This window comes from Gossypium hirsutum, chromosome A13 (genome assembly GCF_007990345.1).
Source record: "Gossypium hirsutum isolate 1008001.06 chromosome A13, Gossypium_hirsutum_v2.1, whole genome shotgun sequence".
NCBI lineage: Eukaryota > Viridiplantae > Streptophyta > Magnoliopsida > Malvales > Malvaceae > Gossypium > Gossypium hirsutum.
In genome coordinates, this window is record NC_053436.1 from 83,687,263 (window position 1) to 83,712,160 (window position 24,898).

General features: G+C 37.5%; 1 non-coding gene across 1 annotated transcript; it reads left to right on the top strand.

Moving 5' to 3' along the window:
• Window positions 1-7,352: 7,352 nt before the first annotated feature.
• Window positions 7,353-7,458, top strand: LOC121212791 (small nucleolar RNA R71). Its single transcript, XR_005908165.1, has one exon. It is a non-coding gene; the product is annotated as a small nucleolar RNA R71 (small nucleolar RNA).
• Window positions 7,459-24,898: the final 17,440 nt, after the last annotated feature.

Sequence of the window (24,898 nt, forward strand, 5' to 3'; positions counted from 1 at the left end):
ATTCATTGGGCCGTACGAAATCTCCGAACGAGTTGGTCCGGTTGCGTATAGATTGATTTTGCCCCCTGAGCTTGAAAAGATTCACGACGTCTTTCATGTTTCGATGCTTCGACGCTATCGATCTGATCCATCGCACATAATTAGCCAATCAGAGGTTGAAATTCAAGCCGATATGAGTTATGAAGAAGAGCCGATGCATATCCTAGCTCGTGAAGTGAAGGAGTTGCGAAACAAAAGGGTTCCGTTAGTGAAGGTGTTATGGCTCAAACACGGGATCGAGGAAGCTACTTGGGAAACCGAGAGCTCGATGAAAGAACGATACCCAAACCTATTTACCGGTAAGATTTTCGGGGACGAAAATTTCTTAAGTGGGGAGAGTTGTGACAGCCCAAAATTGACCCTAGTCGGGAAGTGGTTTCGGGACCACAAAACCGAGTCATAAAAATAATTGATTTCCATATTCTATGCTTATTATGTGTGTACATGAGTATGTGGAAGTTTCATTCTCCAATTTGCCAATTGCATGAGAAATTATTAAATAGGGATTGATATGAGACATGGTGAAAATATGATAGGCTAATTTAAAATGGTCTATTAATGCATGTTATGAAAATGATGGGTTTGCATGTCAAATTACCCAAATTTGAGCTAGTGGTTGGCCATGCTATGGGTGGAAACATGTTGGGAACATGTTGGCCTAGTGAGGTATGTAGGAAAAAAATAAAATAAGGGGCATGGGCATAAAATAATGAAAAGGAGTATGATGAATACAAAAAAAATGTGTGTAGTTGTTTCCCCCCCATTGTCGTGAGCTAAAGAAAAGAAAGGAGAAAATTTTGTTCATCCTTTCTCATCTTCATTTAGCCGAAACTAGAAAGAAAAAAACAAAGAAAAAAAATGCTCATCCTTTGGTTCATCCTTGGCCAAAAATTTTAAGGAGGAAGGAAGAAGAAATGTTGAAGAGGTTCGGCCATGCATGTAGCTAGGCTAAGGTATGTTTGATGATGTTCCATGAGATGCATGCATGTTTTAGTTGTTAGCTTGAGTTCTACCTAGCCCATGGTCTAAATCTTGCTATGTGATGGAAATGACACTCGGCCATGGATGCATCATTCTTGGTTGATGTTTGATGTTGTGGTGATGAGGCATGAGGATGAGTTAAGATTCGGCCTAGGTGGAGTTTGTGTTAATGCCATTGCATGCTAAATATGAAGCTTGTTAATGATGCATGTGATGGTGGCTTGATGATTCTTGAACCTCCTTTTTACCATTTTTGAGTGAGCACATATGTGCATTGGTTGCTAAATGGAGAAGAATCGGCTAGCAAGTTGTGTGCTAAGGCCGAATATAACTTTTGCATGTTAATGAGCAATGCATGTGTTAAATTGATGGCAAGGGAGAGGATGCTTTACTAGTGTGTATATGTGTGTATTAGCCAAGTTTTGAACTTGAAACAAAAGGGTGTTTAGTCAATACAAGTGACCATACTTGTAGAATGTATTAAGTGTTGAAATCGGCCCCAAAATAGACATGCATATTCGGCCAAGGGGGAAAAATTAGCTAAAATGTTGAGTTTGATTCATGATTCCGTACATATGTGACTTTAATGTCTAATGTATAAATATGGGCTAAGTGCCTTGTGTTCCTCTTTTCGATGCTCAAATGATTAAATCAATTTATTTTTTTAATTAAGCTCAAGAGCAAAGGGGAACTAAATCCGATAAAGGGAAGGAAAAAGTGGTCGAATAGCTATCGGAATCGTTCGACAACACCCGAGGTAAGTTCTTGAGTAAGAGAGCTTAAATTATGATGTGATTAGATCATGTTTTAAGCAAATTAAAATCATGCTCTTTGTGTGGCTATTGAGCCGAATTTGCAAGAATGATAAATGTCTTGTGTTTGAGTTTTGCTAACGAAAATGAAATACGAATGGGCCATGATTTATTGTTAAATGTGCATGGTTATTTGAATGATGTCCGGGCTAAGTCCCGAAGGCTTGTGCTAAGTGACAATATCCGGACTAAGATCCGAAGGCATTTGTGCGAGATACTAATTCCGGGCTAAGCCCGAAGGCATTTGTGCGAGATACTAATTTCGGGCTAAGCCGGAAGGCATTTGTGCGAGATACTAATTCCGGGCTAAGCCCGAAGGCGTTTGTGCGAGTTACTAAATCCGGGTTAAGTCTCGAAGGCATTTGTGCGAATTACTATAACCGGGCTATATCCCGAAGGCATTTGAACGAGGAGCTATATCCGGTTAAATTCCGAAGGTACGTGATTTGGGAATGAATGAACTTGCTGTAAAATTCCAGTTAATACTCTCGAAACATCCCAACATTGAGGTATGTTTCGTATGTGCTTGAATTTAGTTGAGCCCTTACAAATAAGTATTCGCTCAGTTGATAAACGAGCTACCGGCCTTTGGCTGAGTTGATCTTTTGTGTATGTACATAAGGGTTGATAATGTGAAGCAAGTACGATATCGTAAATTTGTGCATATGAAATTATCCGTTTAGCTATATGAATGCTATACTTTTTTTGTGCTGGAATTCCTTGCTCAAAACTTACTAAGCATAAATTGCTTACTCCGTTTCATTGCTCCTCTGTTTTATAGATTTGGTTCTCCAGCTATCGGACTCGGGATCTTGAAGTCAAAGTCGCCCACACTATCAAAGCCCCCCTTTTGGTACAATTTTGGTTGAACTTCGAAATGGCATGTATAGGACTACCCGTTTGTTGTGGGTCGTGGACCCTTTGGACTTGTATAAATTTTGGATAGCCATGCGAAAATGGCTTATATGTGTTTGAGTATAATGTTATAATCATTTGGTATGGATATGCTTGACAAGGATTGGCCACGGGGATGGTTAATCACTTTCATAAATTGTGCTATTTATGCAAAAAGGGCTAGTTGAATCATGGAAACCATGAAATAGGTAAAGTCTACCTTAAAGGCAGATGCTGACAGCAGCAGTGATGTAGATTTGGAAATCACTAAAAATAGTAGGAATGGAATTAAATAGTGAATAAATTATGTAAACAAACCTTGATGAATCTACTTTCATAGGAAAGTAACGAAACAATCATACGGACAGTATGTTAAGAGATATTCAGGTTCTCGTGAGACAGGGCCAGAACGGTTTCTGGATTCCCTGTTCCGACTTTGGAAATTCATTATAAATTAACCAGAGATAATTAGGAGTCATACCATATATGTATAGATTCCTCTCTGAGTCTAGTTTCTATAGAAACAAACGACATCAGTATTGGAGCCCTGTACAAGGAGATATCCAAGTCGTAATGCGCAAAGATCAGGGTAGTCGATCCCTGTAACATGGGAGACTTTGACTAATAAACTGTACTAATTGGCCTGAGCAAAAATTCTAGAAACAAATATGTAGATGGGCATATGAGTCTAGTTTCAGGGAAAAATCACGAAACTTATTTTCGAGTTGTGAAACTCAAGATATGATTTTTAAAGCAACTAGTACGCAGATTGGCAGTGTCTAGGAAATATTTTTTATGAGGGGTTTAAAGTCTGTTAACACCTCGTGTTCGACTCCGGTGTCGGTCTCGGGTTCGGGGTGTTACAGCTAAGACGGTGGGTTCTCGTGTTGTGGGGGAACATCATCAGTAATGTCCTCGGGGGCGTTCTCCTCAGTAGATTGGGCTAGACGATATTGAGAAGGGTAGGTTCCTCGGCGCTTTTCGATCATCCTCATACTTAGCATGCTCGAGATGCCTTGTGGAGACATCTGGCCAATGAGGGTCAAGAATGATTCCTGGGCCGTGGTGTTGAGGAGCCCAAAGTGTCGAGCCAACCGAGTAACATAGAGGCCAATGGAGATGACCCCCTTCCTATGCCACTTCGTCTGGTGTTGAGTGGCGAGGGCAATGAAATAGCAAGGTCGATGACGTGCCCGTGCAACATACACCATAGAAAGTAGGCGTCGTGAGTGTTGACGGCGCCAGTGCTCTCTCGCCTTCCTGTTAATGTGTAAGCCAAAATGGCGTGTAGGTACCTCAGAGATAGAGGGAGAGTCGATGCTTTGGAGCGGCTAGGATTATAGGTGGCTGAACCTGGTACTAGTGCGTCCAAGCACCATGAAGGAGAACGATGGATATAGCGGTTGAGAGTATTAAGTCATTCTCCTCCTTGAACTCCTTCGTATATAAGCCTAGTGCAGTACCGAATTCTAGGACGCTGAGCTGGCGAACTAATCTGCCTAGGAAAAAGTACACTGTGCTGGGATCATTGTAGTTCGTCATTATGGTTTGAAGATGAAACGTTAAGCATAGCTCCATCATGAGCTCTAGATATGTTGGCTCGATGATCCCAAAGAAAATCTCCCAAGGATCGGTGGTTAGAAGGGCTCGAATTGCATCAGCCAACTGAACTTGTTCTACTGCAGCCCAATTGATGCAGGGGCCTGCAATTAGAGGTCGGGCCCAGAGCATTTGGACAAGTTATTCTTGGGGCCCAATAGAGAATTGCAGGAAAGGGTGTCAAATTTTCGCGGTAGGACCCGAGGAAGATGACACTCCCTTCCTTTTCTTTGAAGCAAGGACAACAGTTTTCTTTGCTCGTGAAGATGACATGGTAACCCTGCAAGCAAAACCATTATTTTGTCGTGAGGAATGTTCAAGGTAAGACGAAAGAAAATCCAAATGCTAAGGGAAAGAGATTGGGCGTCAAACATGGAGTGGAAAGAGGCACACGGGCATGGTAGGGAAGGCGTGTGGACTTGCAGCGGTTAGGGTTAGGGTTTTTGGTGAAGAAGACAATGAATGGTGCGGCCTATTTATAGATTTTGCGGCACATGGCCAGGGAACACGCCCGTGTTCCCCAATTTTTGCCCGTGTGACTCGCGAATTTTGAATTTGGGTGCGTTTGACATTTTGTCCACGCCCGTGTCCTTGGGATTGTGGGTGCCAACGGTCATGTCGTACGACCATGTCTAGCTTCGTTCGCTTCTCCCACGCCTATGTATGTAGGCCCACGCCCGTGTTAAATTAACAGGTTCACCCACGGTTGCTTGGCACGGGCATGTCGCATGCCCGTATTGATTTGACAGGTCCGGCCATGGGTTCAAGGCACGGGCATGCAATTTTGGCAGGTTCGCCCACAACCATGTCGCACGGCCATGGCGATTTGTCGTAGCCTATGTTGGGGAAATCTTTGCCCTGTTTCCACACGGTCATAAGCACGCCTATGTGCTTGGCCATGTTTGTGTGGTAAACCTGTATTCAAGAGCTCCGTTAGTAAGTTAGGTGTTAAACACTAAAATTGAAAGAAGTTAATACAGTTAGTGCTCGGGTTGCCTCCCGAGAGGTGCTTATTTATAGTCTAAGCTCGACTTACCTCTCCATTGAATGGTCATGGTGGTTCGAGGAGTTTATACTCCTCATTCCTGCTATGATTCTCATCAAAATAAGGTTTTAGATAGGTGTTGTTTACCTTAAAAGTGCCGAACTTGGGATGACTTACCTCGACTGTACCGAATGGGAAAATGCTAAGTACCGTAAGAGGGATTTCTTCATTCGGTTTGGTAGTGACAATGTGAGGATCTGCGGTATCTAATAATACTTTATCTCCAACCTTAAGTTGATTTAGGAAGGTATTGAGCTCGTTCTGGCGTAGTTTTGGTTTATCGTGTGTTCTCGATTTATGCGTCCACCATTCATCTAGCTCCTCGATTTGTAGCCTTTGATCTTCATGAATAGGTCCCCTACTATTGCTTGAGAATGGCTCATGTACTTCCTTCAGACTCATTTCCTGCAAAGTAGGTTGCACCATATTGTTAGTTTTAGTAGAATGGTTTAGACGATCACCTTCAATTTTCGATGTGTTGCCAAAATTGCGAGCTTGAATGGTGATTGTTTCATCTCCCACACAGAGTGTGAGATCACCTGTGCCAACATCAATAATCATTTTAGCAGTTGCTAAAAGGGCCGTCCTAAAATCAAACGAGTGTTGCTATCCTCCTCTATGTCTAGAACAATGAAGTCAATGGGAAATATAAATTTATCGATTTTAACTAGCACATCTTCAATAATACCCGTAGGAAATCTTATAGTTTTATCTGCTAATTGAATGCTTATTCTAGTCTGTTTAGGATTCCCAAGACCTAATTGTTTGAACATTTTGTAGGGCATGACGTTAATACTAGCTCCTAAATCAACTAATGCATTATTAACATCTAAACTACCAATTAAGAAAGGAATCGTAAAACTCCCTGGATCTTTTAGTTTGTTGGGTAGTTTATTCTATAGAATAGCTGAGCAAACAGCGTTTAGCTCCACATGCGACGCCTCGTCCAACTTCTGTTTATTTGCTAAAAGCTCCTTTAAAAATTTCATTGCGTTTGGCATCTGCGATAGAGATTCAATAAATGGTAAGTTAATATGTAATTTTTTTAAGAGTTTAAGGAAATTACCAAATTGTTCATCTAAGCGGTCTTTTCTTGTCGCGTTGGGGTATGGCACACGAGGTTTATATTCGACATTCACTGATTTGTTTTTATTATGACCCACCTCACCTTGATTTCTGCTCACCATAGTTTATTGCTTCAGTTCTGGCTCAGGCTCAATGAATCCTTCTTCATCTTGAACATTAATCGCGTTGATCTATTCCCTTGGGTTGGGTTCAGTATTACTTGGCAAGCTACCTTGTGGTCGTTCGGAGATTAGTTTGGAAAGCTGGCTTATCTGAGTTTCAAGCCCTTGGATTGACGCTTGTTTATTTTTAAGTGCTGTCTCAGTGTTCTTGAAACGGGTTTCTGACACTGAGATAAATTTAGATATCATCTCTTCAAGGTTTGGTTTCTTTTCCTATTGATGGGGTGGTTGTTGAAAACCCAGAGGATGTTGTAGTCTTTGATTTCCTTGACTGCCCCACGAGAATTAGGATGGTTCCTCTAACCTGCATTATAAGTGTTACTATATGGGTTATTTTGGGATCTAGAGTTATTGTTACCCATATATTGGACTTGTTCCTCCTTGATGCTAGGGTTGAAGGATTGATACTTTGTGCCTGCTCCTCTTCCATTCGTCTCGCACCTCATTACTGGATGTACCTGGGTAGAACCAAGTAAACCATCAATCTTTTTATTTAGAAGTTCTACCTGGTTTGATAGCATAGTAACCGAATCGACGGTATAAACACCTGCTGTGTTAGTTGGCTTAGTCCTCATGACTTGCCGCTGATAGTTATTCAGTGACATCTCTTTAATAAATTTGTAAGCCTCTTCAGGTGTTTTATTGTTGATGGTTCCCCCGGCTGCTGCATCAATCATTTACCTTTTCGAGGGGTTCACACCATTGTAGAAGGTTTGAACTTGCAACCATAGAGGTAATCCATGGTGAGGACACCTTCGCAGTAGGTCCTTTTATCTCTCCCATGCATCTTAAAGAGTTTCTAAGTCCATCTGTACAAACAAAGAGATATCATTAAGTAATTTGGCTGTTTTAGCCAGTGGGAAATATTTTAATAGAAATTTTTTGGTCATTTGTTCCCAAGTAGTAATTGACCCTCGTGTTAACGAGTTCAACCACTGTTTAGCTTTGTTCCTCAATGAAAAAGGCAATAACCGAAGATGAATGGCATCGTCAGAAACGCCATTAATTTTAAATGTATCGCAGAATTCCAGGAAATTTACCGAGTGAGTGTTTGGATCCTTATCCTGCAAACCATCAAACTGAACAAATTGCTGTATCATTTGAATAATGTTAGGTTTTAGTTCAAAATTATTTGCAGCAATAGCAGGCCTAGCTATACTTGATTCAGTTCCTGTTAAAGTAGGTTTAGCATAATCATACATAGTACGAGGAGCAGGATTTTGATTTGCTAGTTCAACGGGTATCGCAGGAGGTAGCTGATTGTCTTGGTTTTCAGCCATCCCCTCGGTTGGGGTTTGAATATCGTCCTCTTGCTCGTTCTTTGTGTATCTTAAGCTTCCCCTTATTTCTCTTTGGTTTCTGCGAGCTGCGCGATCGATTTCTTCGTCAAAAAGTAGTGGTCCTGACGGGTTTCTTCTAGTCATAAACTATAAAAACCTACCAAGATAAAGAAAAAGTAAATTAATAAATAAAAATAAAATAGAATTAACTTGCAAGAAAAATAAATGGCTAAAGTAATAAAAATTGAGTGTTCCTAATATCTTAGTTCCCCGGCAACGGCGCCAAAAACTTGATCGCGATTTTCGTGACAGGTAAGTTTTATATATTTATAATTAATCGTTCTTGAAACTAACTATTATCACGATGTAGGCAAGTTTACCTATCGAACAATAGTATAGTTTTAGCAAGACCGGATTGTCGAACCCAAAAGAACTAAAAGTACTAGTAATGACTGTCTTTTTATTATCTAGCCTAAGAATAAGGGGGTTTTGTTTTAACTACCTAATCATCTATATTAAGAATTCACAAAAAATAGAATTGGGGAATTACTTTTGGAAAAACGATTGAATTAAGACAATACCTAAAGAAGAATCCACCTAGACTTCACTTGTTATCCTGACTCCGAATTGGACGATTTATTCATTTAACTTGTTCTGTAGAGATCCCTAAGTTATGTTATTATCCTTATTCAAGACTAATAACGTCTAATCCCTAGATTGAATAATTCAGACTTTTCTCTAATTAACACCCTAGGGTTGCATTAACTCGATCTATGGATCCCTTATTAGGTTTCACCCTAATTTGAAAAAATCTTGTCACCCTATCTCTAGGCGCGCAATCAACTCCACTTAACTATGACAAATGTACTCTTAGACAGGGTGATAAACTGTAATTTATACATATTTTTACCCCATGTTTAATGTATGTTATGGCTAATTTCCTATTAGAATTGGTGAATTCATTGCTCCTAATGCTATAATTTAATGTTTTATACTTAGGAGAGCATAGGAAAGTGAAAGGAACGAGAAACGAGCTAAAATAGAGAAAATGGGCCAAAGTACGAAATCAACACGACCTGGACCTCCTCACACGAGCAGACCACACGGCCGTGTTGATCGCATTTGTGACAGCCCTAATTTGACCCTAGTCGAAAAGCGGTTTCAGGACCGCTAAACCGAATCACCGAAGTATTTGAATATGATATTTATTGTCTAAAATGTGTGAATATGAATGTGTGGAAGTTTTAAGCTTCGATATAGTCGATTGCATGTGAATTCAGCTAATAGGACTTATGTATGACACTTTTAAAATGTGATAGTTTAATCTATAAGGATCAATTAATACATGCTCTAAGAATGAAGGGTTTGCATGTCAAATATCCATTTATTATGAGTAGTGGCCGGCCATGGATGGGTCATAGATGATAATATGAATTTTCTATTAGCATTATGGGTTTAGAAAATAAAATAGTGAATTAAGAATGATAAAACATGAGGTGAGTGGGAGGAGAAACCAAAGTTGTCTCCCCCTTACTCCCCATTGCCGTGCTAGAGAAAGAGGAGGAAAAACAAAGTTCTTTCTTTGTTGTTCAACTTGGCTGAATAGAAGAAACAAAGGAGGGGAAGAATTTCGATCACTTGAATCCTTAGGAAGGTTAGTATATTGTGTTGAAATTGTGAAATAATTACTTGTTTTAGGTAAATTATCATGGTTCTTGCTTAGCCCATGCAAAAATTTCCACTATTGATGGGTGAATAGAGCCTTCGGCTATGGTTATAAGGGAAGGAATTTTGATTGTTTTACTTGAATCTTGATGATGAATGTATTGAGGAAAGAACTTGGTCTTTCTAAAAATATGAATGGTTAAAGCTCATGCTAGTAATAGCCGAATTAAAGAATGCTTGATGTCAAGAGTAAATGTTGTTCATGTTATTTGGATGAGAAAGGGTAGTTAGGTGAAGTAGAGTCTAGCAAATGAGCACATATGTGCACTAGTTGCTAAATGAAGAAAAATTGGCTAACAAGGGTGTACTAAGGCCGAATATGATTTTGAACATTATTGAGTAATGTATGTGTTTTGAATCGATGGAATGGAGAGGATGCTTTAATTGTGTTATGAACAATTATATGTTAAATTAAGGTTTGCTAAGCTAGCTATTAAGGTGAAGTGCAAATGTTAGTATGTGATTACTAGTGTATATATGGTATTAGCCGAGTTTTGAACTTGAAACAAAATGGTATTTAGTCAATACAAGTAACCATATTTGTAGAATGTATTAAGTATATAATTGGCCTCAACATAGACATGCATATTCGGCCACATGAGATAGATTGGTGTTGCATGTATTCGGTTAGAGGCAAGCATATTGATGCTTTTATCTTGGCTTAGATAATCAGCTAAAAGAGAGTGTGGGCTAATATATTGAGTTTGATTCATGATTTCATATATATGTGACTCTAATGTCTAATGTATATATGGGCTAAGTACCTTGAGTTTCTCTTTTTGATGTTCAAATAATTAAATCAATTTGTTATTTAAATTAAGCTCAAGAGCAAAGGGGAACTAAATCCGATAAAGGGAAGGAAAAAGTGATCGAATAGCCGTCGAAATCGTTCGACAACATCCGAGGTAAGTTTTCGAGTAATGGAACTTAGATTATGGTTCGATTAGATCATGTTATAAGCAAATCACAATCATGCTCTTGTATGTGGCTATTGAGTCGAAAATGGTAATGCTTGATAAGTGACTTGTGTTTGAATTCTAATTATGAAAATGAAATATAGATGTGTCATGATTTATGGATATGTGCATGAATATTCGGATGATAACCGGGCTAAGTCCCGAAGGCATTTGTGCTAGTGACTAATTCCGAGCTAAGTCCCGAAGGCATTTGTGCGAGTTACTATATCCGGGCTAAGTCCCGAAGGCATTTGTGCGAGTTACTATATCCGGGCTAAGTCCCGAAGGCATTTGAGCGAGTAGCTATGTCCGGCTAAATCCCGAAGGTACTTGGTTGGGGAATGAGCGATCTTGCTATAATAATTTCAATTAATACACTCGTAAAATCCCAATGATGAGGTATGTTTTGTATATGCATTGGAATAGTTGATTCCTTTTAAATATTATTCGCTCAGTTGATTAATAAGCTTCCGGCCTTTGGTTAAGTTGATCCCTTATGTATGTATATAAGGGTTGGAAATGTGAAGTAGGAATGATTTTGAGAATATGTGTATATGAATTATCCGTTTAGTCATATGAATGCTATACTTCAATTGTGCCTAATTTCATTGCTCAAAACTTACTAAGCATTAAATGCTTATTCCGTTCTATAAATCTCTGTTTTATAGATTTTGGTTCGTCAGCTATCGGACTCGGGAGTGTCAAAGTCGAAGTCGCCCACACTATCAAAGCCCTTTTGGTACACTTTTGGTTGAACTCTGAAAATGGCATGTATAGGACTACCCTTTTTGTTGTTGGTCATGTACCCTTTGGTTTTGTATAAATTTGGATAGCCATGCGAAAATGGCTTATATATACTTTGAGCATAGCATTATAATCGTTTTGTATGTTGTTCATTGAGAGGTATGGAAATGTTTGGTAACGATTAGCCATTGGAATGGTTAATCATGATCATTTTGGTGCTTTGTATGACAAATTCTAGTTGATTCATGGAAAACCATGAAATAGGTAAAGTTTACCTTAAAAACAGATGCTGACAGCAGCAGTGGTGTGGATTTGAAAAATCACTAAAATAGTATGAATGGAATTAAATAGTGAATAAATTATGTAATCGAACCTTGATGAATCTATTTTCATATGAAAGTAACGAAACAATCATATGAGCCGTATTTTATGAGATGTTTAAGTTTTCGTGAAATAGGGCCAGAGCGATTTCTAGATCCCCTGTTCAAACTTTGGAAATTCACTATAAATTAACCAGAGATAATTAGAAGTCATGCTCTATATTTACAGATTCCTTTTCGAGTCTAGTTTCTTTAGAAACAAACGGTATAAGTATTGAAGCCCTGTACAAGGAGATATCTAAGTCGTAATGCATGAAGGTCAGAGTAGTCGAACCCTGAAACAGGGGAGACTTTAACTAATAAACTGTACTAATTGGCTCCACCAGAAATTCTATAAAAAAATTTGTAGATGGACATATGAGTCTAGTTTCAGGAAAAATTTACAAAACTGGTTTTCGAGTTTTGGAACTCAAGATATGACTTTTAAAGTGACTGTGATGCAATTAACTAGCTTGTTTGGAAATTTTAAAATGAACTGTGTAAATCAATGAAATAAGTCTGTTAACACCTCGTGTTCGACTCCGGCAACGGTCTCTGGTACGGGGTGTTACAGCATTATTTCGTTATAGGTTTTAAATATTTATAATTAATCGTTCTTGAAACTAACTATTATAGCGATGTAGGCAAGTGTACCTATCGAACAGTAGTATAGTTTTAGCAAGACCGGATTGTCGAACCCAAAGGAACTAAAAGTACTAGTAATGACTATCTTTTTATTATCTAGCCTAAGAATAATAGGGTTTTGTTTTTAACTAACTAATTATCTAAACTAAGAACTCACAGAGAATACAATTGGGGAATTGCTTTTGGGAAAATCGCTTGAATGAAGACAATACCTAAGGAAAAATCCACCTGGACTTTACTTGTTATTCTGGCTCCAAATCAGACGATTTATTCATTCAACTTGTTCTGTAGAGATCCCTAACTTATGTTATTATCCCTATTCAAGACTAATAACATCTAATCCCTAGATTGAATAACCGAGACTTTTCTCTAATTAACACTCTAGGGTTATATTAACTCGATCTATGGATCCCTTTATTAGGTTTCACCCTAATCCGGCAAAATCTTTTCACCCTATGTCTAGGTGCGCAATCAACTCCGCTTAATTATGATAAATGTACTCTTAGACAGGGTCTATTCCTCCTCTGAATAAGAGCTTATCTTGAATCAGTATCCTGGGATATCAAAACAAGAATTAAGAACACATAATTAAGAACAAGTTAAATATTTATCATACAATTCAGAAAATAATAACAAGATTCGTCTTAGGTTTCATTCCCCTTAGGTATTTAGGGGATTTAATTCATAACTAAATAAGAAAACATCTCAGAAAAATAAAGAATACAAAACATAAAGAAAACCCAAAACTCCTGAAGGGGAATTGAGGAGAGATCTTCGGTCTTGATAATGAATCCGGCTTCTGAGATAAATCAATCGGCTTCCTTGGAGTAATTCCTTACTCCCTTTTCTGTGTACCCCCTTTTCCTCTTCTTCTAGGGTGTATTTATAGGCTTTGGAATGCCTATGAGCCCTCAAAAGTGGCCTTTTCCGAATTGGACTTAACTTGGGCTCGGTAGGGACACGCCCGTATGCAATTACTTCAGGCCGTGTTCAAGCTTGTTAGAATGGCATGGGCATGTGCTATACCCGTGTGAGTCGTGCTTTGATTCTTCCAGATTGACACAGTCGTGTGGTCTGCCCGTGTGAGGAAGTCCAAGCCGTGTTAAGTTCGTATTTTCTCTATTTTTGGCCCGTTTCTCATTCCTTTCGCTCTCTTATGCTCTCCTAAGTATAAAACATGAAATTAAAGCATTAGGGTCATCGAATTCACCAATTTTAATGAGAAATCATCCAGAAAATGCATTAAACATGGGGTAAAAATATGTATAATTTACGGTTTATCAAATACCCCTACACTTAAGCATTTGCTTATCCTCAAGCAAAATCCTCAACTTATAATGAAAATAAATTCTCCCCAACTTATAATTCTTATCGATAATATCTCAAAATAATCTATAGGTAATCATACATTGAGAATTCAACTAAAAGAACATAAAAGTTTCAAACATTCCAAGTTGAGTATTTAATTATGCAAACATAGGTGTCACTCCACATCTAAGTAATTACCTTTGATTCAGAATATCAAAGAGTTTCACATCCTCACTAAAGATTCACTCAAATCACTCAAGGTATTTAAGGACAATAAATGAAACACTCAATAGTCAATAATGAAAAGTCATTACCATAGGCTTGCATGAAAATCAAATCTCCACCACTATAATTTAAGATGATACATCAATCAAAAGGTCTTTAGAGGGTTGTAGTGCGGCTTGGTTAGGGGGTGTTGTCACAAGCTGAAAGAAATGGTTAGAATCGAGATTGTGACACCCCTAATTTGACCCTAGTCGGGAAGTGGTTTCGGGACCGGTAAACCGAGTTGCAGAAATAATTGAATATAATATTTTATGTCTATTATATGTATATATGCATGTGTGAAAATTTCATGTTTGAATTTTGTTAATTGTAAGTGAATTTTATTAAATAGGACTTATGTGAGAAAATTTAGAAATGTGCTAGGCAAATGTGAAGTGGCCTATTAATGCATGTTATGAAAATGATGGGTTTGCATGTCAAATTACCCAAAATTTGAGCTAGTGGCCGGCCATGCTATGGGTGGAAACATGTTGGGAACATGTTGGCTTAGTGTGTTATGTTAGAAAGAATAAATAAAGGGTTAGTAATTAAGTAATGAAAAGGGAGGGGTGATGAAAACAAAGTTGTCTCATCCATCCCCCCCTCCATTTGCCGTAACTAGACAAAGAAAAGAAAAAAAAAGAAAGGGTGTTCATCCTTTAACACCTTGGCCAAAAATTTGAAGGAGGAAGGAAGAAGAAAGGTTGAAGAGATTCGGCCATGCATGTAACTAGACTAAGGTATGTTTGATGATGTTCCATGAGATGCATGCATGTTTTAGTTGTTAGTTTGAGTTCTACCTAGCCCATGGTCTAAATCTTGCTATGTGATGGAGATGATATTCGGCCATGGGTGTTGTCTTTCTTGGTTGGTGTTTTGATGTTGTGGTGATGAGGCATGAAGATGATTGAGCTTGAGTGTTTAATAAAAAGGTTTGGATGTGAGAGTGTGTGAGGAGTAGAAATGAGGGGTCTTAGCAACTTCATGAAGGTTCGGCCATGGTGCTTCAATATTGCACTTGTGTTTAACCCTAGGATTAATTAGTTATATGGTTAGTATGGGTATGGGTGACCGAATATGAGAGCATAAATAGATGGAGAGTTTGGTGAATCGATATGTGGTAAATGTTAAGTGTTAAATGAGATAGAAATGCTAGATTAATGTTGCACATTCGGCTATAGTTAGGCATGTTGATGATCTTATCTTGACTTAGATAATTAGGCATAAAAGGGTGGTAATGAGGTTGAGGTTGTTGAATGGTTAGTTGGGTAACAAATGAAGCATTCGGCCATCACTTGGGAGCTTATGTGATGTTGAGTTTAAAATTAGCAAAGGTGATTACCGAATGTCCAAGTATGCATATGCATGTGTGATTAGATTATTGATAGTATGGTAATTGCATGAGGTTATTAGCCGAATAGCTAAGAACATAAAGTAGCAAGATGAAAATTTTACCATGCCGTTTCGTATGTCATAAAATCATTAAAATGTGGATACCAATATATGTAGCAAAGCGGTTAAATGAGTTAATTTATTTGTTTAAGCTCAAGACTCTAAAGGAGAGGCGTCCAACAAGGGAAAGGAAAAAAGTGATCGAATAGCCGCCGAAATTGTTCGACCACATCCGAGGTAAGTTTTAAGTGATTAAACGTTGAGTAAATTCAATTATAATAGGACATGATGAGTTGATTTAATAAGATATGATGTGGCCATGATATGTTCTAAGCTCAAATGGTAAGTTCTTAAGTGTTTGAGCTTGGGAATTCAAGGGTAACTTGAAATAGTCTGCTTAGGACAGCAGCAGTAACGTGACTTTAGAAAATCACCATAAATTTATGGATTTGAATTAGAGGCTGAATGAGACATGAAATTAAAGCTTAATGAGTCTAGTTTCTTATAAAAGAAACCGTGTAAGCAAAGGAATTTCCAATAATGAGATACTTAAAGTTGTGTGAGACAGCGCAGAATGACACTGTAATCCTCTGTTCTGTTTTTTAGAAAGTCATTATAAATTGTACAAAAATGTTTATAAGATAAAATTTATATGCTTAGACTCCTTAATGAGTCTAGTTTCAAATGAAATCAAATACAACACATTTTGAATTCTGTAAAATGAGAAATTTGATTCTTAGTGAAGAGTGGTCAGATTAGTCAAACAGTGAAACAGGGGAAACTTTAAGAAAAATCTGGTATTGATTGGCCAAACCTAAAATTCTGGAAATTTTATGGATGGAATATATGAGAGTCTATATTCAGGAAAAATTAACGGAAAGTGATTTGGAGTTTTGTAGCTCCAGTTATAAATAATTTAGTGACTATTGCTCAGGAAAAACAGCTTGTGCTGAATTTGAGATTATGTTGTGAACCTTGATAAACTTGTTTTAGTTGCTCATAAGCTATTGATTAAACCCATACATGAATTCTAAATCGTGATATTGTAAGTTTATGAGTATTCGAATATGAAATGATAGTAAGGCCTAATGGCCGATGTGATGAATGTGGAAGTGTATATATGTAATAAGGCCTAATGGCCGATGTGATGAATGTGAAAGTGTATATATGTGATAAGGCCTAATGGCCGATGTGATGAATGTGAAAGTGTATATATGTGATAAGGCCTAATGGCCGATGTGATGAATGTGTGGCCGATGTGATGAATGTGTGGCCGATGTGATGAATGTGAAAGTGTATATATGTAATAAGGCCTAATGGCCGATGTGATGAATGTGAAAGTGTATATATGTGATAAGGCCTAATGGCCGATGTGATGAATGTGAAAGTGTATATATGTAATAAGGCCTAATGGCCGATGTGATGAATGTGAAAGTGTATATATGTGATAAGGCCTAATGGCCGATGTGATGAATGTGAAAGTGTATATATGTGACGGGGCCGAGTGGCCAACGTGATGGATGTGAAAGTGCATAAATGTGATAAGTCCCGAAGGGCATTTGTGTCAGTACTATATCCGGGTTAAAACCCCGCAGGCTTTATGCGAGAATATTATCACTGATTAATGTCCGTAAGCTTCGTGCTCGTACTATATCCGAGCTCTAAAGACCCGATGACTACGTGGGGGAATTTTGTCCGGGTAAGACCCGATAACTTCGTGTGGAGATTATGTCCGGGTAAGACTTCGTAATAAGAATTGCTTATAAATATATTCAATGCGAAAGGTTAAACAGGTATGTACTCCAAGTTTATATGTGAGCTTGATTTGCACTAAATCATAAGGTAGTTATGTGATGCATACGAGAGCAATCTATGAGACTATTCCTATGATTATGTGACATCGGATCAGTGTGGGGGGTGATGTGAAATCATACGATATATCTATGTCACATGAGCTCACTTTTATGTGAAAGTTTATCTGCCTATTGTATATGATGAGATGTGCGTATTCGGTAAAGGGATGGTATGCCCGAAGGAAGAGTGAAATAAAAATACGAACAACTATGTTATAATTTGATTGTTATCTGTTGACACTGCTTAAAACTTACTAAGCATTGTAATGCTTACTCCGTTTACTCTGTTTCCTCTGTTTTATAGATCTCATTGCGAAGCTACAGGCTCGGGGATCGTCAGCAACTAGTCACACTGTCACTATTCACTGTTTGGTACTGCTATGTTTTGGATTATCTTATGGCATGTATAAAATAGACTAGTGGTGGAAGAATATTTTGGTTAATGTATATAGCCATGCGAAAATGGTTTATATATGTTTGAGCATAATGTTATAATCATTTGGTATGGAATGGTTAATCACTATCATAATTTGTGCTATTTATGCTAAAAGGGCTAGTTGAATCATGGAAACTATGAAATAGGTAAAGTCTACCTTAAAGGCAGATGCTGGCAGCAGCAGTGATGTAGATTGGGAAAATCACTAAAAATAGTAGGATTGGAATTAAATAATGAATAAATTATGTAAACGAACCTTGATGAATCTATTTCATAAGAAAGTAACGAAACGATCATATGGACAGTATGTTAAGAGATATTTAGGTTCTTGTGAGACAGGGCCAGAACGGTTTCTGGATTCCCTGTTCCGACTTTGGAAATTCATTATAAATTAACCAGAGATAATTAGGAGTCATGCCATATATTTATAGACTCCTATCTGAGTCCAGTTTCTATAGAAACAAACGACATCAGTATTGAAGCTCTGTGCAGGGAGATATCCAAGTCGTAATGCGCAAAGGTCAGTGTAGTCGATCCCTGTAACATGGGAGACTTTGACTAATAAACTGTACTAATTGGCCCGACCAAAAATTCTATAAAAAAATATGTAGATGGGAATATGAGTCTAGTTTCAGGGAAAATTTACAGAACTGGATTTCGAGTTTCAGAACTCAAGATATGATTTTTAAAGCGACTAGTACGCAGACTGGCAGCTTGTCTGGGAAAATTTTTTTAAGTGGTTTGAAGTCTGTTAACACCTCGTGTTCGACTCCGGCGACGGCCTCGGGTTCGGGGTGTTACATTTGATTGGTATCAGAGCTACGGTTTAGTCTATTCTAGGACTAACGTAGCACGCGTGAGTCTATTTATACATGCCATAAAGTGATAAAATGATAGTGTGATGATTTTGGCTATTAAAATGTGTTTGCTATATTGTAATGAATCTTGATCCCGATCGAGCTGTAGCAAGCTTCTGACTATGAGAATTTGCGATATAACTTCATTTAGATATGCCTAAATTATTAAGTTGATCAGGTACGTATCATGTACTCGTATTTGAATTTCGATTTGGATTGGATTATAAGGGTATAAGTGATGTAATTTTGAAGGAGTGTTATGACTATAAATGTGATTTTCGTATGTGGCTATGGAACTGGAAGTTGAATGGTCGATAAGCATGTTGTGTTTGTATTCAAGTAATGTAAAAGATCTACTAATGTGTATTGCTATATGTGTATATGTATGTAGAGACGAAATTGTCGAATGTAAAAAGGCAGTGAAGCGTATAGAGTGGTTGGTTTTCAGCACTAAGTGTGCGGGCAATAAGTGTTCACAGTTGTGAGATTGGCACTAAGTGTGCGGGCAATAAGTGTTCACGGTTGTGAGATTGGCACTAAGTGTGCGGGCTTGAAATGCATGGCACTAAGTGTGCGAGTTTAAAGTACATGGCACTAAGTGTGCGTGGTTGATTATTAAGCACTATGTGTGCGAACCCACTATATATATATATATTTTCTATCAATTATTTATATTAAGGGTGCGACCTTACCAAGTCGATTTCGGACAGCGGAAAGGGGTAAGTTCTTGAGTAATAGAGCTTAAATTATGATTTGACTAGATCATGTTTTAAGCAAATCAAAATCATGCTCTTTGTGTGTGGCTATTGAGCCGAAATTGCAAGAATGATAAGTGTCTTGTGTTTGAGTTTTGCTAATGAAAATGAAATACGAATGTGTCATGATTTATTGTTAAATGTGCATGGTTATTCGAATGATGTCCGGGCTAAGTCCCGAAGGCTTTGTGCTAAGTGACCATATCCGGACTAAGATCCGAAGGCATTGGTGCGAGTTACTAAATCTGGGCTAAGTCCCGAAGAGCATTCATGCTAGTGATGTATCCGGGCTAAGTTTCGAAGAGCATTCGTGCTAGTGATATATCCGTGCTAAATCCCGAAGAGCAATCTTGCTGGTGACGTGTATTCGGGCCTTCGTGCCTAGTAGGCTTCGTGCCGGTAATTTGAGCAAAGTTTAAGTATTCATTACTATACGAATTCAAATTTAAATGAGATGATATGTTTAAAAGTGTACATACATGATGTTTATATACTTGGTTAAGTCACATCAATGTGTATTAACGAATGAATAAGAGCACTATGTATGTGAATAATTAGAGGCACTGTGTGTGTGCGAATTCCTTTAACCGAGCACTATGAGTGCGAGATCGGTCAGTGGGCACTAAGTGTGTGAAGTGGAATTCATGTAAGACCTCATTTGGGACGAAGGCATTGATTTGAGATAGTGTGTAAGACCATGTCTGGGACATGGCATCGGCTCGATATGTGAGAATACGTAGGACCATATCTAGGATATGGCATTGTAAGAGCTATATGTGCTATTGCTGAATGGACACTATTTTGTTAATCTTGTTCAAGAAATTATTTTGATTAAGTTTCGACATTCGAAAGTTTGAAAGAATTTTTGATGAATGTTGATAATTTTGGATATACGAGTTATGCGCTAGAATAAATCTCATGCCAGAGTATTATATTAGGCTTTATGCCTATTCGACTGTATACGGGTAACGTTAACTATGATTGAATGTGCTAAATGAACTAAATGTTCAGGTACGTGGAAGTTGACTTTTCTTTTGGAAATGAGTTAAGTTGAATATTGAGATGTGATAAAGTTATAAAGGATATTTATTGGGATGTTTGAGTATATGTGTACTTTCGGTTAGGTTACAGCTTATTTATGAATGAAAACATGGGTTACAAATATGTGGGTTGATGATGTGAATTATACATATTAATATGTGCTTAATATGTGTTTGAGATGCAATTGTGAATTAAATTAAGTGATTATTACTTATGAAATCAAGAAAACGAGATATATGTGCATACTTGTAGAAATGTTTATGTATTTGTTTTAAGATAAGAAAATGATTTTACAGATCGATGCGAAATCAATAATGAATTACAATTGCCATCGATGAGCTAATGTTTTTATGAATATAATTCAATAAGAGGACGTTATCCTAAACTATGCATCGGTAGAAATTTTTGGGGACGAAAATCCCTAAAGGGGGGAAGAGTTGTGACACCCCAAATTTGACCCTAGTCGGGAAATGGTTTCGGGACCACTAAACCAAGTTGCAGAAATAATTGAATATAATATTTTATGTCTATTATATGTATATATGCATGTGTGAAAATTTCATGTTTGAATTTTGTTAATTGTAAGTGAATTTTATTAAATAGGACTTATGTGAGAAAATTTACAAATGTGCTAGGCAAATGTGAAGTGGCCTATTAATGCATGTTATGAAAATGATGGGTTTGCATGTCAAATTACCCAAAATTTGAGCTAGTGGCCGGCCATGCTATGGGTGGAAACATGTTGGGAACATGTTGGCTTAGTGTGTTATGTTAGAAAGAATAAATAAAGGGTTAGTAATTAAGTAATGAAAAGGGAGGGGTGATGAAAACAAAGTTGTCTCATCCATCCCCCCCTCCATTTGCCGTAACTAGACAAAGAAAACAAAAAAAAAAGGGTGTTCATCCTTTAACACCTTGGCCGAAAATTTGAAGGAGGAAGGAAGAAGAAAGGTTGAAGAGATTCGGCCATGCATGTAACTAGACTAAGGTATGTTTGATGATGTTCCATGAGATGCATGCATGTTTTAGTTGTTAGTTTGAGTTCTACCTAGCCCATGGTCTAAATCTTGCTATGTGATGGAGATGATATTCGGCCATGGGTGTTGTCTTTCTTGGTTGGTGTTTTGATGTTGTGGTGATGAGGCATGAAGATGATTGAGCTTGAGTGTTTAATAAAAAGGTTTGGATGTGAGAGTGTGTGAGGAGTAGAAATGAGGGGTCTTAGCAACTTCATGAAGGTTCGGCCATGGTGCTTCAATATTGCACTTGTGTTTAACCCTAGGATTAATTAGTTATATGGTTAGTATGGGTATGGGTGACCGAATATGAGAGCATGAATAGATGGAGAGTTTGGTGAATCGATATGGGGTAAATGTTAAGTGTTAAATGAGATAGAAATGATAGATTAATGTTGCACATTCGGCTATAGTTAGGCATGTTGATGATCTTATCTTGACTTAGATAATTAGGCATAAAAGGGTGGTAATGAGGTTGAGGTTGTTGAATGGTTAGTTGGGTAACAAATGAAGCATTCGGCCATCACTTGGGAGCTTATGTGATGTTGAGTTTAAAATTAGCAAAGGTGATTACCGAATGTCCAAGTATGCATATGCATGTGTGATTAGATTATTGATAGTATGGTAATTGCATGAGGTTATTAGCCGAATAGCTAAGAACATAAAGTAGCAAGATGAAAATTTTACCATGTCGTTTCGTATGTCATAAAATCATTAAAATGTGGATACCAATATATGTAGCAAAGCGGTTAAATGAGTTAATTTATTTGTTTAAGCTCAAGACTCTAAAGGAGAGGCGTCCAACAAGGGAAAGGAAAAAAGTGATCGAATAGCCGCCGAAATTGTTCGACCACATCCGAGGTAAGTTTTAAGTGATTAAACGTTGAGTAAATTCAATTATAATAGGACATGATGAGTTGATTTAATAAGATATGATGTGGCCATGATATGTTCTAAGCTCAAATGGTAAGTTCTTAAGTGTTTGAGCTTGGGAATTCAAGGGTAATTTGAAATAGTCTGCTTAGGACAGCAGCAGTAACGTGACTTTAGAAAATCACCATAAATTTATGGATTTGAATTAGAGGCTGAATGAGACATTAAATTAAAGCTTAATGAGTCTAGTTTCTTATAAAAGAAACCGTGTAAGCAAAGGAATTTCCAATAATGAGATACTTAAAGTTGTGTGAGACAGCGCAGAATGACACTGTAATCCTCTGTTCTGTTTTTTAGAAAATCATTATGAATTGTACAAAAATGGTTATAAGATAAAATTTATATGCTTAGACTCCTTAATGAGTCTAGTTTCAAATGAAATCAAATACAACACATTTTGAATTCTGTAAAATGAGAAATTTGATTCTTAGTGAAGAGTGGTCAGATTAGTCAAATAGTGAAACAGGGGAAACTTTAAGAAAAATCTGGTATTGATTGGCCAAACCTAAAATTCTGGAAATTTTATGGATGGAAGATATGAGAGTCTATATTCAGGAAAAATTAACGGAAAGTGATTTGGAGTTTTGTAGCTCCAGTTATAAATAATTTAGTGACTATTGCTCAGGAAAAACAGCTTGTGCTGAATTTGAGATTATGTTGTGAACCTTGATAAACTTGTTTTAGTTGCTCATAAGCTATTGATTAAACCCATACTTGAATTCTAAATCGTAATATTGTAAGTTTATGAGTATTCGAATATGAAATGATAGTAAGGCCTAATGGCCGATGTGATGAATGTGAAAGTGTATATATGTAATAAGGCCTAATGGCCGATGTGATGAATGTGAAAGTGTATATATGTAATAAGGCCTAATAGCCGATGTGATGAATGTGAAAGTGTATATATGTGATAAGGCCTAATAGCCGATGTGATGAATGTGAAAGTGTATATATGTAATAATGCCTAATGGCCGATGTGATGAATGTGAAAGTGTATATATGTGATAAGGCCTAATGGCCGATGTGATGAATGTGAAAGTGTATATATGTGATAAGGCCTAATGGCCGATGTGATGAATGTGAAAGTGTATATATGTGATAAGGCCTAATGGCCGATGTGATGAATGTGAAAGTGTATATATGTGATAAGGCCTAATGGCCGATGTGATGAATGTGAAAGTGTATATATGTGACGGGGCCGAGTGGCCAACGTGATGGATGTGAAAGTGCATAAATGTGATAAGTCCCGAAGGGCATTTGTGTCAGTACTATATCCGGGTTAAAACCCCGCAGGCTTTATGCGAGAATATTATCACTGATTAATGTCCGTAAGCTTCGTGCTCGTACTATATCCGAGCTCTAAAGACCCGATGACTACGTGTGGGAATTTTGTCCGGGTAAGACCCGATAACTTCGTGTGGAGATTATGTCCGGGTAAGACTTCGTAATAAGAATTGCTTATAAATATATTTAATGCGAAAGGTTAAACAGGTATGTACTCCAAGTTTATATGTGAGCTTGATTTGCACTAAATCATAAGGTAGTTATGTGATGCATACGAGAGCAATCTATGAGACTATTCCTATGATTATGTGACATCGGATCAGTGTGAGGGGTGATGTGAAATCATACGATATATCTATGTCACATGAGCTCACTTTTATGTGAAAGTTTATCTGCCTATTGTATATGATGAGATGTGCGTATTCGGTAAAGGGATGGTATGCCCGAAGGAAGAGTGAAATAAAAATACGAACAACTATGTTATAATTTGATTGTTATCTGTTGACACTGCTTAAAACTTACTAAGCATTGTAATGCTTACTCCGTTTACTCTGTTTCCTCTGTTTTATAGATCTCATTGCGAAGCTACAGGCTCGGGGATCGTCAGCAACTAGTCACACTGTCACTATTCACTGTTTGGTACTGCTATGTTTTGGATTATCTTATGGCATGTATAAAATAGACTAGTGGTGGAAGAATATTTTGGTTAATGTATATAGCCATGCGAAAATGGTTTATATATGTTTGAGCATAATGTTATAATCATTTGGTATGGAATGGTTAATCACTATCATAATTTGTGCTATTTATGCTAAAAGGGCTAGTTGAATCATGGAAACTATGAAATAGGTAAAGTCTACCTTAAAGGCAGATGCTGGCAGCAGCAGTGATGTAGATTTGGGAAAATCACTAAAAATAGTAGGATTGGAATTAAATAATGAATAAATTATGTAAACGAACCTTGATGAATCTATTTTCATAAGAAAGTAACGAAACGATCATATGGACAGTATGTTAAGAGATATTTAGGTTCTTGTGAGACAGGGCCAGAACGGTTTCTGGATTCCCTGTTCCGACTTTGGAAATTCATTATAAATTAACCAGAGATAATTAGGAGTCATGCCATATATTTATAGACTCCTATCTGAGTCCAGTTTCTATAGAAACAAACGGCATCAGTATTGAAGCTCTGTGCAGGGAGATATCCAAGTCGTAATGCGCAAAGGTCAGTGTAGTCGATCCCTGTAACATGGGAGACTTTGACTAATAAACTGTACTAATTAGCCCGACCAAAAATTCTATAAAAAAATATGTAGATGGGAATATGAGTCTAGTTTCAGGGAAAATTTACGGAACTGGATTTCGAGTTTCAGAACTCAAGATATGATTTTTAAAGCGACTAGTACGCAGACTGGCAGCTTGTCTGGGAAAAT